Raw genomic sequence first — 17,317 nt, 5'->3', positions numbered from 1 at the left:
GTAAAAGAAGAGGTTATGGTGGAAATTCAAAATGCATTTTATTAATATTATAAATCAAAGGGAAACATGATGGCCAAACATAAAATGTTCAAAGATATCCTAAACTTTGGGCAAAGCAAAAGGATTATGCAATTACTTTGGAACCAATTTTGTAAACCATGGCAAGTTCGACAGCCCTCCCATTATTGAGGTTTTCATTTGGCGCACATGGACGGATTAGATCAGCATGCGGAATTCCTGGAACATCTTCTTCTGCCGCAGATATCGGGCCTTGAAATTCAAAACCAGCACTTCGAAATGTCTCAAACAGATTGCAGATGGGGAGTCCCTCAGTCTTTGACTCTTGATTTTCCAACCTGGCTAATCTCTTTTCCCTTTTATCAGCAGCCATCATTTTCTTGTCATCCCTAGTGGGTTTGTAGTCTAGCCCATATTTGTCCTTATTTTCGAATGGAGTTGGAACTTCAACGATCCCTATTTCACTTGTTCCAAGCCCTCTTCCTTGCTCATAACCTCCTTCGAGCATTACTTTAGCGACCATCAAAGAAGCATCTGACAATTGTGCTTTCGGGTCAGGCATTTCTTCGTTCACGTACGTTGCACTGGAAATTTCCAGTGCCTGAAATGAGGTCTCTAATGCATCTTCTAGTGCATAAACATGCCCGTTTCGAGTCACTCCCATGGTGTCAACAATATTTGTAATAGTTGGAGCTTCAGAACTTCCATTTTCGATCTTAAAATCATATTTCCATTGTACTGCCTTGCTATCTTTGAATGGAAATGGAGCTAGTAGTTTGATGGTGATCGACTTGGGATTGGTAGAAACCAGGGCAGCTGCATAGCTACCAACAAACATCTCTTGTAGCGAGGTTTTGCTAGTCTTGTCCACTTGTACAATAATGGTCTTTTGTTCACCTGAAATAGGAATGGTTACACTCCTAGTGTAATGGATAACCAGCGGCTTTGAAAAGATTGGGATCTATCCCTCATTCTTTGGTACTTCATGATCGGCCCCAGATTGGCCTATTCGCACTAGCTTTTGATCCATAAGGTCTTGTAATATCCCTCTAAATTCATTGCATTCCTGAATGTGATGAGGAGCACTAGGGTGGAAACCACACATTTGCACCTTATCGACAGTCCCCTTGATCATTCCTCTTTTGCACATTTCAATAAAGATGAGCTTCAACGGAGTCCTAATATCTTCCATGCTTCTGACCAAGCGTGGTTCAGAATCTTCTCGAACTGCATTCACGCTTGAACCTACGTGACCAGGCAATGAATTGTTCTTCATATTTGGTTTTTCAGCAAAATTCAGCAGCTTCGCATCGATCAACTTCTGCACCTTATGTTTAAACGCTAGATATTTCTCAGTGGAATGCCCGATAGATCTAGCATGATAGTCACACTTGGCATTTGGGTCATATCCTCTCGGATATGGAGGTTGGGCCGGCACCAAAGGATAAGGGACCATCAAGGAGCCTTTGGTAAGTTGGGGCAGGAGCTCTGTGTAGGTCATAGGAATGGGGTCAAACTGGACCCTATCTTTGGTTATTAGTGGACCTAGGATCCTGGTCTTGCGGTGAGTTTTGGTGTGGAGGTATTATGTTGGAAGATTGGGGTGGAGTTGGTCCATACCACTGCGAGGTTTGGTAGGCAGTGACGGCATTAGCTTCCCCTTCATTGTTCTTTCCAAAAGTTTGACATGGTTTCTTCATGCTGCTGGCTGCATAGTGATTAGCAGGAATCCTCCCAATTCTCATACCATGCTCTACTCTCTCACCGATGATAACCATGTCTGAGAAATTCGACAACACACCTCCGACCAACCTATCATAAAATGGGGGTTGAAGAGTTTAGAATGAACATCGATACAATCTCTTTCTCAGATAGGGAAGGTTCTACTTAAGATACCAGCTCTCTCCACCGTTGGGCGTATTCCTTGAAAGTTTCACTTTCTTTTTTCGAGGTGTTTTGGAGCTATTCTATCAGGAGCCATATCAGCGTTGTACTTGTACTGCTTCAAGAATGCGTCCGCTAAATCTCTCCAACTGCGTATGCAGGTCCGCTCCAAATGCATGTACCAATTCAGTGCCCCTCCATTCAGACTATCTTGGAAAAAATGGATCAGGATCTTCTTATCATGGGTATGTGAAGCCATCTTTCTGGATTACATGGTCAAATGACTTTTTGGACAAGTAATCCCCTTGTACTTATTGAACTCTGGGACCTTGAACTTTGGGGGAATCACAATATCTGGGACAAGACACAAGTCTGATGCATCAATAAAACCATGATTTCCACCTTCCATGGCTCGCATTCTTTCCTCTAGCAACTGCAACCTTCCTTTAGGTTTGTCGTCTTCAACAACGCGAGGTGTTGGTGGGTTGAGGCGTTGTTGATCCACCTCAGTAGAGTAATATGGTATGGGAATGGTTAGGGAGCGCGGGAGATAATAGGCGTGAGCCATGTCTTGTTGGCTGGTGTTCGGGAGTGGCACTTGCTTTGGTGGGACAACATATGGAGGGACATTAGTATATGGTGCTCCCATGGCATTATTGAGCGGACCCTATGACTGAGTCGGGCCAAGCTTGGCAGTTGCCGGCGGGTTACTGTCTGTGGGGTCGACAACAAAAGGCGGTGTATAACTTGGAGGAAGGCCATACGGGGAAACTGAACCTCGTGTGGCTGAGAAACTTGTTGGAAGGGGCCTGTTAGACTGCACTGTCAGCAGCATGACTACCCCTTGAGCATGGGCAGGAGAAAAGCCAGGAGGTTGGTCAGCAGTGGATGACGACGTTTCATTGTCCTTCTTCGCAGCTTCTTGTATAAACTCCATGAGCTTGGACATTTGTTCAAGGTCATCCATGATCGTAGCCTGAGACCGAGTCCTGTAAGGAAGGAGAAGATACACTTTTTGTTTCTTAAAAAACATTTATCATTAAGTTATTCATTTAATTTTTTATCTTACGATGTTGTTACTAGGTAGGTTGGTGCTGCACTTGATAAATCGAAATGGAACCCATATCCCATCAGAAGGTGCGCGACCTATAAGATGGTGGATATGGTTGACAATCAATCTAGGGGGAGTTCCACATAGAACGTGTCTAGCAATATCTTGAGGAGTGCTAGCATGCTATAAATTTTCCATTTCGTTTTTTTATCAAAGGCAATGCCAACCACCAAGCTTACCTATCATAAGAAAAAAAAAACTAAAAAAAAAAATTAAAAGTATGTAAAAGAAAAGAACCTGATATATACAGTATTTACATTATTATTATTTTTTAGGAAAAAAAAAGTAGAATATGCCCACATGTGTCCTATTAGGGTAAATCCTATAGATCGTAATATTATGGCCTGACTATTCGTGTGCTACCTCAAGGAGGGTTCTAAAATTCTCTCAACTAAAAAGGTCCCCAGATTGAACCTGTCATCCTGACCTTAACCACAGGGAACCAAAGTTCACATGTGGTAAGCCCATCATGGCAGTAGAAATCTAGGCGAGTATTCAGTGACTGTCAGGGAGCATAGCTCACATGCCATCACCAGGGTCTCTTTCTCATCCTATGGTTGTTCCAGGACTCGGGTATAGAGTCCAAAAAGTGTGTGAAGCAAGTGATACGTGGTGTGTGTAGGAAGCATACAAATCTTTATCTCTATTACTACCCTACCTGCAAAAAGAAAACGGAAAACACAAATATCCAAATTAAAAATGGCATCTATCCTAGGGTTCACAAGATTAAAATTAAGAAAAAGGGGGTTAAACAAATAAAGCTAACAAGAAAAATCACACAATTAACCATGTCAAGCTTGAATCTCGAAGTGTGATCCCAGCAGAGTCGCCAACTGTCGCAACCAGGATTGCGGCGGGACGACACTACAAACATTAGAATTCAGAAGAGTCGCCACCAACATTTTTAAAAAGGGTAAACGTTAGAAAACCTATATGAATATAGTCTTCGAAACCAAAAACGGGTTCGAGAGTCAATTACGCGTAGGGAAGGTACTAGCACCCTAAGCGTTCATTTATAAATGGTTACCCTAATGAATTGTGTGAAAGAACATAGCTTTTTATTTATTCCACCCCAAGAAAATGATTTTGATTAAAGACTATTTTATATTTTATTAAGAAAAAAAAGATTATTTACAAATTTGGCTTGACAGTTGTTGATGCCCGCTCCTACGTATCCCTAAAATGTGATGGAGAATTCAAAGCCACGTAATTCTTGGAATATTTTTAGATTGGTTTGTGTATTTTACTTTGAAAAGATTTGATATATTAACATGTCTTACTTATATAGAAAAGAGATCATTATAAGTTGGTAAGTGTATTTTATTATATATAAAAAAACAGCCAACCCTTAATAAATTCAGTACGTGATTTCAAAATTATATTTGGGAGATTATGTTTTGATTAATTGCAGTGAGGAAAGAAAAAGAAAATAAGTCTACAGCAGGCAATAGATATACTTGAAAGAAATTATTATTTTAAGTAAGAATTAAACCATTCTTAAAAAAAAACAATCCTATGTTGGAAAGAAAGTAAAACGCGTCCTGTACCAGAGCAAGAAGTCCACGGAAACATGGTAAAAATTGACATTCACAGTACCAAATCTTTTTAATCATGCCAAAGTCCTTTTTAATAATTAAGAAAAAAAACATTAGTTTTTCAGGTTCACACATAAGGCAACGAAAAAATAAAGGGAGACCATTAGATTTGGAACTTTGAATCCATTTCCTTCCAGCATTCAAATAACTAGTGCGATAATCCGTGCGTTGCACGGAATTTTATGTTATATTTTTTTAATAAATAAATTAGTTTTCATATATAATTAAATTATAAATAAGGTAATCGTGTATAAGTCAACCGTATAATAATATATGAAGAGACAAATGAAATTATGTTGTATATATCAACAATTTCAAAAAATTTCTTAAACACTATATTTACAGTACTGGTCTATTGTTTGCCCGAATTATCCAGTTAGGGATGACAATTTTCACCTGCATGTGGGGATTACCCCATTTGGGGACCCATTATATTCTTGGGGAATTTTTTCACGTGATGGTGGGTGTGGGGACGAAATTCCCCCGAAATGAATTTGGGGATCACCCTCCCCGCCCCATGTGCATAGGTAAAAATTCAATAATACCCTTAATAATAAAGTCAAGTAGCTAATAAAAAAATATAAAGGATCATAAACGTAGCTGATTCAGTACTTCAAAATTTCAGTTTGAACAACATATTTCTAATGAAGATAAAGATGTTATTGAGGTAAAAAATATGTGGTTTCTATATTTAAACATTTGTGGTCCAGGTATAAATTTATGTATTTTTATTTTATTTTTAATGATATATTAGTGATCCCTATGGGGATCCGTGGGACCTGTGGGGAGGTGGAAGATGTAGTAAAAATTCACCCCGTCACGGGGATAGGTAGTGGGGATGGGGGCAGAGAAGAGATGCGGGGATGGGGAGTGGGGAGGCACTCCCCGCCCCCACCCAGCGCGAGTGTCATCTCTGTATCCAGTATACTAATTCTAAGACTCTTTCTTGAGCGCATTGCAGAGAAAGGTACATATAACTGACCATGAGTGAAGACGGACTTCAGAAGGAAGAGTCCAACCTGAGATAGTGTTTGTCCTTGCTTTTGTTTATGATCATCGCGAAGCATATTGCAATTGGAAACTGTCTTCTTCTGAATTTAATTGGAGATTTGGAATTAGAATGGACTTGGTTCCTTCTTGAAATGTGTACTTTGTCATTAGCATGTGTTCTTGTGATAACAGTTGTACCAATAGCACGTTCACCAAGTTCATCCACAATTAACCTGGTTCCATTACTTAAACATGCTGCTTGGTCTATATTTCTCAAAAGCATGATTGGAGTACCTACTTTCAATTATAGTTTGTGGTTAGGGATTCCTGAACTTTTAGTGTCGTTCAAAAATTCTATGGTAAAACCACTCACCCCAGATTTCAGAATCCTCATTAGATCGAAAAGCAGAGTCGGAGCTCAGATATTCATGTTATGGTACAGCTACCATGCCAAGCATGTAAGTGTTTATCATTTCAACAATCTCTAGTGTAGGCGCAAATATTTCTCTATCTTGAAAGAATTGCGGGTCTTTCATTTTGCGTGGAAGGTCAGGATATGTATATTTAATCAATTCCATTAATGGGTCGGGACTAATTAGGATGAGCAGATATGGCGAGATTTGAACATCATACTCTCATGCTCTGGAATCAGGATGATCGTCATTTCCAATTTTAAGAATCCAATCTGCAAACTCTTTGATTTCTTTTGCTTCATCAGCCGTCTCAGTTGTGCTTAAACGCATGTTCTTAGACAATTTCATAACTTTAAAATGCTTCCACAATGATGAAGAATTTACAGTAGCTTCCACAACTTATTGTTTGCTTCCTCTAGTTATTACATGTAATATTGTGTAAAATCATCTCCAAGTATTAATATTTTTCCTCCAAAAGGTTTATGTACGTTGTTATCTCGGAGTGTAACGTCAAAGAGTTTCGAAACAAAACTTTTTAAAGTGACGCAGATAAAGTGTTCCAAACAAAAGTCTTTTCGGTTCCACCATAGCCATATAAAAAGTAGAAGCCTCCTGAGTTTGACAACAAAGATGTGACTATCATATACAGACTTCTGCTAAGGTGTAAGCATACACAACAACTTTTCATATTGTACCTTTAATGCATCTTTGTCATAGTTTAGTTCATCGACAATAAATCTATTATCATATTGCAGGACTTCATCATATTCTGGAGATGGCAAAGATGAGTAATCATTTAATGACCTACCATTTCTTTGGAGCAACTTCTCAATTTCAATGACACATAAAATTTTCAGATCAGCATCTGCGATTCGTAGTCCAACAGTCGAGAAGGAATATTCACTAATGTTTTTTAACTGTATCGAATATAACTAATGATGTTCACACATTTTGCATAATTATCATGCGCAACGTGATTTTCTAAACTTTTGAATTTCATTTATATTAAATCTCAAGAAATAATTATATTATTATGACAACATTTTAAATCTTAATAATATAACTTGAAAATCTACATACCTGGATCATGAAATATTTTTCTTTTATGGTGTAGAATGCCTTCTAATAAGAGAAGTCAACATGCGTCACAAACATCATTAGGTTTTGAGATTGAATTTATCATTAACATTCTTACAAAGAGTTTCCTCATTTGTTGTTCGGAAGCTAAATCAGAGACTTCTTTAATTGCATATATAATTCTTTGTCATCTGTTAGCAACCCCAATTGATTGCATGCTTCCTTAAAAGTATCATATGTTATTCCTTTCACCGTTCTGATACTTCTATATGATGTACAACTCTTTAGCATAATTAGTAGGATTCTTATGTAATATAATTCTTCGATGCCTGGAGGGATATATTGTAGTCTGCCAATTTTAAAACCTCTATTTCTTGGTTTTCAGATTCTATCTTTTTTATGATAAACAAATCTACTGAAAAATTCAGCTTATGTTCGATTCCGCTCGTCCCGGTATTTCTCATTAGATGCAAACCAAGCTATAAACATTGTGGATTTTTTACCACTCTTTTCAATAACATCTCCAAAGTCTTCATCATCATTATAATATACCAAATATTCATTTGGAAGAAAAAAATTTAGTTTTTGCACCGACGGTCATCGTTTGTATATGGTAAAGGCAAACGTTCTTCAAGCTGCCTCACACGGAGAAATATAACGACAATCATAATATTGTTTTACCTTGTCCACATGCTCTTTTGCTTGATCTTCGTTGTCCTTACAACTATAATAAATAACATATCTGAGTTATTTTTCATTTTTCACGAAGTTATGTTTTTTCAAATTTGGTATCAATTTACTGTATTCGCAATGCATATTACAACTGTAGTAAATAGCATACCCGTTATCAATTTCAATTATAAATAGTAAAAAATTTTGTTAGGGTTTGGGTCTAAAATAAAAATATTTTTTAATTTCTATAAATTTCAAAAAAATCAATGATGCACAATAATTTTTTTATCTATTTAGTAAATAAAATTTTTATTCCCGATATTGGTTTAAAATTGATATCTAATTACAAAAATATTGATTTTCAAAATAAATATGAATTTTCTCAAACAAACCTTAGCATTCATGAGGAGCATGTCGATAAAGTCAGGTTGATCAGGCTACTTTGCGTTAGGGACCCTCCATAGTCGTAGTATTCTGACAACTATCTTTCAAGCTTTTGATTCTGGGGATAGATTCGAATTTTGAATCCATAGTGTGTTATCTCTGAAGTCACTAACAACATGAATAAAAAAGATAATATTTTGCTCTAAATAAACACAATATCAATGGTTATGTTTATATTTAACTGGGATTGACTTGTATAGTTTTTTTTTTTTTACAGCAAAAAGATGAACTTTATTAATATTGAAACCTCCATGAGAACAACACCTTCATGAAAACTTGAAAATCATGCAAAAGCAACCCAACTCTTGTCTATAGTTTTATATTGTTCTATCAAATCAATCTTTAAGTTTGGCAGTGGCAGTGGCTAAGTGTTTTTGTGCTGGTAGTTCTGGTGCATTCTATGTGTGAATAGCTTGGAATGATTTTGTTTCTGGATTGGCCTTTGAATGGGGAGTTTGAATGTGGGGCATTGGTTACTTTAGGTGATATTTTGTGACATAAAAATGGGTTGAATACAGGCTGTTTGCTTTTTCTTGTTCAATTTTTTTGGGTGGATTTAATGGTATGGCATGATGTATTGTTCAATTGCTCTTTATAGTTTGTTGTACTCTTTTTCCTACTCTAGGTTTTTTCCTAATGGGTTTTACCTAGAGAGGTTTTAATGAGGCTCAAACGATTGACTCTTTCCAACAATCCTATGTTGGAAAGAAAGTAAAACGCGTCCTGTACCAGAGCAAGAAGTCCACGGAAACATGGTAAAAATTGACATTCACAGTACCAAATCTTTTTAATCATGCCAAAGTCCTTTTTAATAATTAAAAAAAACCATTAGTTTTCTAGGTTCACACAGAAGGCAACGATAAAATAAAGGGAGACCATTAGATTTGGAATCCAGCATTCAAATAATTCACGATAGAGGGGAAGAAAATTAATTTTCCTTTCAATGACAAACAGATCACATTAGAACAAGTAGATATATTAAACAGAGCTTTGTCAATAACAGGTATTAGTAATAACATGTTATCTAACAAAGAGGAGCCAAACCTTTTCAATCACCACATGACGATTTGCTACTGGTGATTCACTCTCACTCTCACACTCTTATGTTTTAGAGTTGCAGTTCAAAGATGGAACTACAATCCACGGACTTAGGATAGGGCTAAGTGGGGTTGATGGTTGATGTTGGAGGTTGGCCTGCCTTTGACATTTTTCACACCGGTGGACAAGCGCTGTAGCATCTTCCTGATGACTCGGCCTGTAGTAGCCCCCTGTCCCAACACTTTCTGCGCATACCAAACTTATAAAAAAAAGTGCAGGAGAAACCTCTGGATTTGAAATCACTGCTTATATACCTGGTATTGGCCATAATTTAGAAGAACTCTTGTGTAATTACTTAGAGAAACTTAAAAAAAAAATTCATAAAGCAAAGGAGAGGACTCGACTACCAAGAGATAACTCTATTTTATAAAGTAGAGACTGACATAGCAACCCCTATGTTCGAAGCAAAGTGTTTTCGAATGAAACTACGAATTAGAAATGTCTGGAAAAGAACAATGACTAATGAAACTGCTGTCGAAAGAGAAGAAAGTTTCATACAAATAAAATAAAGAAAAGAAATGGTTAATGATATAATCAACTAACAAATTATGACTTAATTATTCAATTTAAAATATTCATCCAGTCGAGGGTTCCCAAGAAATTCTTCGATTTCTTCCGGCCGCAAGGTAACGACTTCAAACTCAAACAAAGAAGGTTCTTATCCAAGGATGAGTCAAAGAAAATGTTGTATGTATTGCAAAAGTGATCACTCTGTTTATGCCTCTCTCTGAACATCATCTCACCACCAAAACTACCCCCTCTATATATAGTTGCATGTCTAGGGTTTTTTGGCTCACCACTCCTAGAATATTCTTGAGAATCATTTCTCACCATTCTTGCAGAGGAAGAAAAGCCCACCTAAAATAATCTAATTTACTTTTGGTATTTATTATTTATTTTTGTATTTACTAAATAATAATTATTCAAAATTCTGAAAATCTTAATTAACAATTATTATTATAATTTTGATTACTGTTTTTTTACACTTTATGTTATATAAATTATATTAAATTAATTTTATTAAATGTAGGAAAAAAAATTGGGTGTTCACAGTTTGAATGAAGGAATTTGTTTGCAGGTACTGCACATATGATGGATGTTGATCTTTTTTATTTTATATATCTGTTATGTAATCAACTATTATTATCAACCTTTTAAACTATTATTATTGCAGATAGCATATGAAATGACAAAGAACAAAGGCCAGAATCCAAACTATTGCAGCTATAACACTTCAAAGTTCTAAAAATAAATGTTGGCTTTATTTCTTGAATGATATCAAGTTCCAGGACCAAGAAGATGTGAAGCTTGAAGACATATCAAAGCCTAAAAAGACCTATGTTCACTTAATTCGCTACAATTATTGTGTGAATTCTCATTATAATGGTGAGTTGTACTCAATGGCTTTTTAGTATTCTTCTTGGTTCTTTGTTTTATATTCCTGGTGAATTGGTGTGGATGAAGTTTCTCATTAGTTGAGGTTGTTGCTATATTTTTCCATTTATGCAAGACAAGTGTGTTTAGTTAAATGTTTAAGCTATCATGTTTTAGTTTTCATTTCAAGCTGTTACTGTTCTTACTCTTATTTATTTATTTATTTATTTATGATTTGTAGTCAGTTTTACATTGTTGGCATCGGTATTAGAGCAGCAGTGGCATCAAGTTCCGGTTGGCTTATAAATGAAATTCTAAGAGCAGTATCCTCTATTTCGTTAGTCTTTTTTTTTCCTACATAATGATATATCCATGAATGATTTCTGTTAAAATCTCCTTTACATATTAAAAGTCATATGATCCTGGGGTACATGTGGTCTTAGAAAGAATTTTTAGCTTTTATCTTTCCACACCTCTTAATTATCTTCAAATTGGCAAGTCTTCATTTACATGTTTAGGCTTTGCCTATCTCTGTAAAAAATGGCTCCCACGAGGTGTACTTTCATGCTTCGAATAAAAATTTGTAGTTACTCTTTGGAAGGATCTCTATGTTTTAGGATGGCATCACTTTTAAGATGTTATTAGAACTATGATGATCAACATTAATAGGGGTCTCTCACCCATATAGTCATATATCTGCAGGTATATTCATTATTACATACATTACTTTAACAGGTAATGTGATGGATTGGATGGGGGGCAAGAAGGGAGGATTTAATGCTGCCATAATGTCTTCTGGGTTTCCTAAATCTGATTTACTTTGCTTCTTCGATGCCTATTTCTGGCTTGGTCTCTAGAAATACTACATTTGTGTTGTCTCATGGCCGTTTATACTTGGAATTTTTGGTTCTGATACCTTCTCTGAAGATTGTAAGCTACATGTATAGTGGTGACTTGCGAATGACAATTGTAAGGTTGGCTATGAGAGAGTAAGCTCCAATCTTTTAGGCATCATTTTGTGTTGTTCATTGCACTCTTCAAATAACTGGGTAAAGTATGGTGATAATATATAATTTTTTTTTTGCTACATCGGAAAACTAACAACAACAAAAGAAAACTAAGGAATAGCCAAACGATCTCTCAAAATGAGGATCTCTAATGCCGACGGCGGAGCTTCAAGAACACAGATTTCCATAGATGGAGACGATGCACCCTTCTTTGCTAGCCAGTCCGCGGGCTGATTACAATCTCTATTGATAGCACTAAGAGTCAAATTCCAACTTCTCATCCTTAACTCATGAATTTCACGCAAAACAAAGAAGAAGATCCAGGTTTCCGAATCATCCAACACCCGGAGGAGTTCGCTGCAATCCATCTTGCATATGACATCTCTATACCCTCGGTCCTAAGCTATCTGTAATCCAAGCTTTAGAGCCCTTGCTTCCGACAGTAAGGCGCTGCCCCCTGCTTGGAAACCATGAAAACCGAAAATCCAATCTCCCTCAGAGTCACACATCAGACCTCCATAACCCATGTGAGAGGTTATTGGGTCAAAACTGCCATCAACGCAGAGATTTACTCTCCCTGCCGGTGGCCGCTGCCACCTTCGAGCAATCCAAACACCCTCCTCTGTTTCATCACTCCCATTGCAGAGCCGTTCAATTTCATCGTGCTCATGGCTCAGGCGACGCCACGCTTTATTGGCAGTCCATGAAATCTCCTAAAAAATCATGTTATTCCGCCATTTCCATACTCCCCAAAGGCACGCCACAAAACGGATTGCGTTCTGCCCTTGCGCTTGACTCCGGACCCAAGCTCTACATCCATTCCGCAAGAATCCCGGCCAAGACAAGGAACCCGCACGCAGCCACAACTCTCTGGAATGGGGACAATCCCTTAAACAGTTTATCACGTCTTCCTCTGCAGCGGAACATCGAGCACAACTTGGCGAAGCTGCCATGGTGCACTTGAAACGGTACGAGTTTGTTTGAATCGACTCGTGCATCACCATCCAGAGGAAAATTCGTAGCCGCTCCGGAATCTTCATGCGCCAGAGCCAGCGCCAGTCCTCATGTAAATCATCATGTCTCTGTCGGTTCCTGAGCCACACATAACCCTCCTTGGCAGAGTAAACCCCACTGTCACTGCTTCCCCAAATCCAAGCATCCTGGAGGTTTTGGATCAGAGAAGGATTTATTAATCTCAGCCGCTGGACAAGTTCATCACCGGGAAGGATTACATTCCAACGCCCTGCTACAATCACATCCTGCAGCTTCAACTCAACATCGTGAATGTCCACATACGGAATCATGGCAGCCATGTTTCCCCTCCCGCTCAAATCATTGTACCACAGAGACGTGTTTCCATCACCCAACCTGAACTGGAACCCTGGCCTGATTTGATCACGCGCCTTCAAAAGACCTTTCCACACATGAGAATCTGTCCTCCTGGGTTGAACCTGCAAAACAGATGAGGAGCCCAAATATTTATGTTTCAGGGCCTGAACCCATAGTTTCTGAGGCTTATGAATGATGCTCCAAATCGCTTTGCCAAGAAGCGCCGTGTTGGCCATGTTTGTATCACGCACCGCCAGCCCACCACTCTCCTTGGAACCCAACATCTTCTCCCAACTCACGAGATGCCACCCCCTTGAGCCTTCATTGTTTGACCAAATAAAGGAGCGCATCATTCTATTGATGCGATTAGTGACTATGCGAGGAAGATAAAAGATTTGAATTGTGTATGTCGAAATGGCAGCAATAACCGACTTTGCAAGACAAATCTGGCCTGCTAGGTTTAGCATACTCCTCCTCCATGTACCTAGTTTCCGTTGGATATTCTCAATGAGGAAGTCAAAAATTTTACTTCGCATACCTCCCCCCTTGAGAGGAAAACCTAAGTATTTGCCCAAATCCCTAACAAATGGGATGGGAGCAATTCTTGAGATCTCCGTTCTCATTTCCGGGCTAACGCCCTTTGAGACTATGGCTTTGGATTTGCACATATTTATTTTTAGCCCTGAGCTATCAACAGAAGGATTTCATGGTACCCGCCAGGAGATTAACTTGGGATGTGGTTGCATTGCAAGAAAGAAGCACATCATCGGCAAAGAAAAGATGAGAGATTGGAGGGCCTCCCCTTGAAATTGTCACCGGTTTCCAATCACCAACATCCACAAGGTGTTGTATAGTCATAGAAAGACGCTCCATACAAAGCACAAACAAATAAGGGCATAGAGGGTCTCCTTGTCTCAGTCCTCTCCATGGTTTAAATTTCGGGAGCCTGGAACCATTCCTAAGAATTGATATATGAGAAGAGGTAACACAGCACATAATAAGAGAGATTAGAGATTAATACTTTTGTGGGGAGAAATATTTTTACATGAAAATACATCATGTATTATATATATATATATATATATATATATATATATATATATATATATATATATGATCCTTCGTATCCTAACATGGTTGCCTCTACAAATGCTTCATATCTCCTTCACCATTCAAATCTTTACTCACCACCGTTCTACCTCTGAGAATGCTTCCATGTGATCTCTTCCTGGAAACCCCATTATTTTTGTTCTAACGCATGCGGCAGAACTGGGAATCCTCAAAATCTACTACTAGCAAGTCTTTTAATCGAAGCAAAATCCTTGATATCCTCAAACCTCAGGTTTGTCCCTTTCTACTGCTGCATCCTACTCTTTTACCTCAAATGTGCCGGTTTGTATAAAAACTGCTCCTACTGTTTTTTTGTATAATTATTCGGTTGGGGTTTCTTAATTTTATTTTCAACAAACAAAAAGTGTGTTTATATCTGTTAGTATGTTTTAAATGAGTTTGGGTTGAGATTGTTTTTGTGTATTCTGTCACAGGCACTGTCACAGGCACTCTGTGGATGCATCACCTCAAGTGCTTGTGGTTTCATATGATAAATGAAAATAATGTGTAGTGTGCACTTTCTTACTAAGGAGGACTAAGATGTAGCTTTTTTCTCTTACCAAATGATCTGCCACACCGGGGGTAAGAAAGTGCACATTCTGAGAGCTAATTTTCCTTTTTTAAGTTTATATGTAGCAAGTCCCTGAAATATTCCCATTAGAAACAAGAGAGTGAAGCAAACAAGTTTTTATACCATTTGAATGTCATTGTAAACAAGTTACATGGATAGGAAAAGCCCTCATTGTAGGCAGTACTAGAGTTACAAAAGAGAAGATGTTAGAAGATCAAATGTGTTGGTTGTTCTGTATTGGGTAGTTGGTTTACCTCATATGTAAAGAATTTTCTCCTTCAACTATGTTGGTATTGTGGAGTGTGGAGTTTTACATTTGCTGAAGATTCAAAGATTATTTGCTCATAAATGAATTCTAAGAGCAGTATCGTGTAATAAGTAATCTGAGCCGGAAAATAGATGGAAGGCCAAATTAGTTTTGTAGTCAATGCATAGTTTTGTAATTTAAACATAATTTATGATGCATTGATATGAATACATAGTTTCAAACTGCAAAAGCTTTACATGGGCTATGGTTTTGAATAAAGGAAATACAAACGTAGCCAAAAACTAAGAAGGGTGTAGAATATAATTGGTTAAATGATATATGATACACTAGTGGTTTTTACCCGCGCGTTGCACGGGGAATTTGTCTATTATATTTGATACATCGATTAATATTTTAAATTATAAGATATTTAAGATGCTAAGAATGTAAGAACAATCATAATAAAGATGTGGATATTTAAAGAGCACAAATTCAAACACTCAATTTTAGTGTTTTGTAAGCATACACTGAATTAACTAATATAAAGATTTTGAAAAACACATAAGTTAATAAGCCAAAAGCTTTAAGTTTTACATATGTACTGAATTTTGTTTGTGAAGATGTATACTCGTGTTGCATAAAAGGTAATGCTTTTTTGTTTTAGATATGTAATAATACATAAATATATAAGTATTGTTTAAATTATTAAAAATACACTGAAGTTATAGAAAAATGAATTTTAAATTCTTTTAACTCGTACAAATTTTCATTTTTCATGTAAAATGTTCCTCCTCGTGAGATCTCGTAACTCTAATTTGTTTGCACTAATAAATTTAGGTCATAAATTTATAGTACATATGTATTAATATTTTTTATTCATAGTACTTTTCTTACTATCAAATTATTATAGTTACATACATATTTCAATATACACTCACAATTTTGAAAACAATACTAAAATTAATTATATTAAATTTTTTCTATTAAAATAATATCAATCAATTAGTTTAGAATATAATGATTGTATAAAAAAAAGTATAATGGTACCTTATATATAAAACAAAATCTCACGTAGGTAGCATTATAGTAGTTTAAAATTAAAACATACCAATTGAAAATTATACGCAAATACAAACAACAACAACTTTTAGGTTTCACAGGAGTCTTAGATGTAAATCATCTTACTAAATGGATTCTCATTTATCAGAGAAATAAAAAAGTTAACTGTATAGAGAAATCCTTGGGGTTTTACAAAATCTCACGTTACATATACATAAAGAAATCTCAACAGTTAAAAAGAAGATTTTACAATGATAGTTTTTATATAAAACAAAATCTCATGTGCATATACATAAATAAATCTCTATAGTTAAAAATAAGATTTTAAAATTAATAATGGCTGCAATCACATTAATATCACATTAATAATGGTTGATTTGCTGGAGTAATATCCTTTCACCCTCCATAAATGTACACCAAACCTTATAGGTAGTAACCTATAAACTCTAGTGTTTTTTACCCATACAACACGGGGAATATGTTTATTGTATTTGATACATCAATCAATACCTTGGTTATTAAAAATATAATAAACAACAAATGAAATAGAAGAGTCTGAAATGATGAGCAAAGTGGACAAAAAGTCTTAAATTGAGACTCTTGTTGCATAGATTGAAATTCGTATCCCCATAGGATAACTCAAGTGGTAGGAGCTATGGGGCATATGAGTTGGGTAGGGGGAGGTCCGGGGATCGGTTCCTAACTGGTGCAATTTATCTTTCCGATGTATAAAAAAATATATTGAAATTCGTACAATTGAATAACTAATAAAAAGATTGCTTAGCCAAATCTCAAATTCTGCAAAACATATCAGGGGATGGTTTAATGATGGCTAATAAACAATAGCTATAGTGAAAAAAAGAGAAAAAATTCTTTATGAACGTGATTATGTGGGTTCCGTTTTCACATAGTAAAATAACCTAAGCTTGATTCATATCAACATGAAAATCGTTTCACATTCTTCATGAACATGAAGACAATAGCACAAATCATAGATATAAGGAATCACCAATAAAGCAGTCAGAACACATATTAGAGCCATCATTGCAGGGTACCTACAAAATTTATGAAATATATCAGACTTTTTTATTAGTAGTTTGTTAGTACTACTTTTGTTGCATATAATAATAAAATGTGTAAGAGATATATATTGATTAGTCTACTTGAAGTTTGTCTTCTAAGGGAGAAAGGCCGAAATATATAGGGAGTTTATTATCTTTTATAGTATATCAAGTAACAATTTTCTGTCTACAGGTGACGATTATCCCTATTACCACAATGTGATTCCACCCCTTAATACATTCATAATTACCTGATG

Source organism: Lotus japonicus, chromosome 5 (assembly GCF_012489685.1).
Source record: "Lotus japonicus ecotype B-129 chromosome 5, LjGifu_v1.2".
In the NCBI taxonomy this organism is placed as follows: domain Eukaryota; kingdom Viridiplantae; phylum Streptophyta; class Magnoliopsida; order Fabales; family Fabaceae; genus Lotus; species Lotus japonicus.
Note: the sequence above shows the minus strand (reverse complement) of the source record.